The sequence below is a fragment of the Colobus angolensis genome, unplaced genomic scaffold (genome assembly GCF_000951035.1).
Source record: "Colobus angolensis palliatus isolate OR3802 unplaced genomic scaffold, Cang.pa_1.0 Scaffold149, whole genome shotgun sequence".
NCBI lineage: Eukaryota > Metazoa > Chordata > Mammalia > Primates > Cercopithecidae > Colobus > Colobus angolensis.
Window position 1 is genome coordinate 3,201,698 of NW_012114588.1, and position 3,503 is coordinate 3,205,200.

The 3,503-nt window shown below is 53.4% G+C and overlaps 1 pseudogene; it reads left to right on the plus strand.

The window, feature by feature from the left end:
- The first annotated feature begins 678 nt into the window (after positions 1 to 678).
- The window catches only part of LOC105507384, a 6,072-nt pseudogene continuing 3,247 nt past the window's right edge, over positions 679 to 3,503 (plus strand).

Below are 3,503 nucleotides of genomic sequence, written 5' to 3' on the forward strand. Positions count from 1 at the left end.
GATCCTCCCACCTTTGCCTCCTAAAGGGTTGGGATTACCAGTGTGAGCCCCCATGCCCGGCCTGTATTGAGTCCTTTAAGCCTCCCTTGCCCTGTTGACCCTGCTTATGACCTATAGTGGCAGCGGGAGGTCTGCTGGTATTTGGTGGTTTTTTCCTACCTGCAGATTATTTGAAGTTTTTTGGTTTCTGTCTCCGAGTAATGTTGAAGGAGTGAGTCATGGCTTCATTTGCATTCTTTGTTGAGTTTTTACATTTAGGTGAGGACGTGTGCAAAGATTTGAACTCAGGTGGGCGCCATTAACCTTGTTAGTACACTTCAGCTGTATTAACTCAGCCTTAGCAACAGCCCTAGGATAAATTATTATCCCCATTAGATGGATGAGTATCCTTGATAGATAGTGGTTGCCTTTCGTGCTGGGAATCTTTAGTTGCCCCTGCAGACCCCCTCTCCATCCTTCCCTACCCCCCTTAGCACTCGCGAAGCTGCCTTTTACAGCTTACGTTGGATTCAACGATTGTTGGGGGGGCAGCAAAATATCAGCAGGAGAAAGAGAAGAGAGGAAGCTCAGGGTGTTTTCTTCTGCCACACTGTAGTTCCTGAGGAGGGCCACACAGCGCACGTCCCAGCCGGGCATCGTTAACTTAAACTATGGTGTGAACACGGCCGCCTCTCACTCATGGGTCGCTGTGAACAGCAAACACACGGCAACCTGGATCCTGCAGACGTGCTGGCGGTGGAGAAAGGGAGGGAGCCAGCCACGCCTGGGGGTCACTCTCATGAATGGCGTAGAGTGGGGGCCACACGTGAGGACGGGAAGCATGAATGGCCGTCCCAGAACACCCACATGAGGATTATTAATAGAGCCATCCCCGGAGAGGACACACTGTGCTTGGGAGGGTCAACCAAGGAGCAGAGCCGGCTGGACCGGAAGAAGTCCTGTGACAGGTGGGAAGTGAGGGAGGCGCTGGCAGGCCACCAAAGGCCCTCTGTCTGTCTCCCCTCCTCGACCTTACTCCCCAGTGAAGGTGGCCACTGCCGCTCGGGCTCAGCGTTTTAGGCCCTCCGAGGGTGGTTGCATCCTCCTGGATGTGCTCAGTGACCCAGGAGCCATGTCCCCCCATTTAAAGGGCTGTGTAGAGCCTCATGAGGGAACATAGGCAGGGCATGACTGGGAAATCAGACAGGGCCATTGTGAGTTGAATCATGTCCCCAGAATTCATGTCCACCCAGAGCCTTTCTTGTTTGGAAAGAGGATCTGTGCAGATGTCATTTGTTAGTATGAGATCATACTGGATTAGGGTAGGTCCTGGTCCAATACGGCTGATGTCCTTGTAAGAAGAGGAGAGATACAGACACAGACAGGCAGCGGGGAGGCCGAGTACAAGCTGAGGCAGAGGCTGCCGTGGTGCATGTACAAGCCAAGGAACACCCCCGATTCCCAGCAACCCCGGAGGCTGGAAGAGGCAAAGACGGCTCCTCCCTAGAGCCCTCAGAGAAGGCATGGCCCGGTCCACACTGTGGTCTCAGCCTTTTGGACTCTGGACCTGTAAGGAGACCATTTCTGTTGTTTGAAGCCACCCCCTTTGTGGAGCTTTGTTAGGACAGCCACGGTAAACGAACCCAGGCATCTTGTATTTGCAAAGGGTATTTGCTGTGGGCCTCACTGTGTAGTACGCGCAGTCTGCTTCAGGTCTTTGAGAGACTTGGCCTCTCCTGGGGCAGCCCGTGCAGCGGTGATGCAGAGTCAGGGCCTGCATTCGGCCTGCGTGGGTTTGAACTTTTTTTTTTTTTTTTTTTTTTTTTGAGACGGAGTCTAGCTTTGTCGCCCAGGCTGGAGTGCAGTGGCGCGATCTCGGCTCACTGTAAGCTCCGCCTCCCGGGTTTACGCCATTCTCCTGCCTCAGCCTCCCGAGAAGCTGGGACTACAGGCGCCTGCCATCTCGCCCGGCTAGTTTTTTGTATATTTTAGTAGAGACGGGGTTTCACCGTGTAGATCAGGATGGTCTCGATCTCCTGGCCTCGTGATCCACCTGTCTCGGCCTCCCAAAGTGCTGGGATTACAGGCTTGAGCCACCACGCCCGGCCAACTGCGTGGGTTTGAATGTCAGTCTGGCCTCCTCCTAGCGGCGGCAGATTGAATCTCCAAAGATGGCCACGAGCTCCCCCACCCCACGTGCTCCTGCCATGGGACACCGACACTCCTCCCATTGGAAGCAGAGTCCACGTTCCCTCCTCTTGAATCCAGATGGGCCTGGGCCTGTGGCAGAAGTGACGCTCTGTGACTTCTCAGACTAGGTTATAGCATTGAAGTAGCTTCCACTTTCCTCACCAGAGCACTTGCCTGGGAGCCCTGGGGCAACCATGGTGTGAGGAAGCCCAAAGCCAACCGCTGGAGAAGCCCCGAGACTCCATGAAGAGAGAGAAACGCCTGGCCAGTCTCCTCCTGTTCTGACTCCAGCCACTGTCTGACTTCAGTGGCATGAAAGACCCTGAGACAGAGCCACACAAAATCCCAGATTCTGGCCAGGTGCGGCAGCTCACGCTTGTAATCCCAGCATTTTGGGAGGCCAAGGTGGGAGATCACTTGAGATCAGGAATTTGAGACCAGCCTGGCCAACATGGCAAAACGCTGTCTCTACTAACAATACAAAAAATTAGCCGGGTGGGGTGGCACACACCTGTATTCTCAGCTACTGGGGAGGCTGAGGCAGGAGAATTGCTTGAACCCAGGGAGGCAGAGGTTGCAGTGACCCGAGATCACACCACTGCACTCCAGCCTGGGCGATAGAGCAAAACTCCGTCTTAAAAAAAAAATCCCAAATTCCTGACCCATGGAAATTATGAGCGGGAATAAAGTGACTGTTGTTTTAAGCCACCAGGTAATTTGGGGCTAATTTGTTACATAGCAACTGATAGTGAATACGGGGGGTACCATGATTTCTGTTGTATAAATGAGGAAAGTGAGGCATCCATTCATCCATTCAACTATTTACTGAGTGCTTGCTGTATGCCAAGCCCTGTCTGAGCACTGGGACCACAGCAGAAACAAGGAATATAGGACCCCTCATTCATGGAGCACGGGATACAGACAGGCTTAGTAATGGTTGAACTTTAATCTAATCTAATCTGATCTCTGATTCTGTGATCCTAACACCCAGGGCTTTCTCACCCTAAAAAGAAAGTCCTCTGAGGCTGAATTCTTGTCTCTCACCCCAGCTTCTTCCTCCCGAGGAGGTGAGAGAGAAAACCGAACCCTTCCCATTGGAAGTTCAGCTCCATTCCCGGGGCGAAGAAGACAGACCGTGTTTTCCGCCCCACGTTGCCCTCATTGTTAGGGTTTAGCGTCGGGCACTTGGGCTCCCAGAGGAAGCTTTTTTTTTTGAGACGGAGTCTCGCTCTGTCTCCCGGGCTGGAGTGCAGTGGCCGGATCTCAGCTCACTGCAAGCTCCGCCTCCCGGGTTTACGCCATTCTCCTGCCTCAGCCTCCCGAGTAGCTGGGAC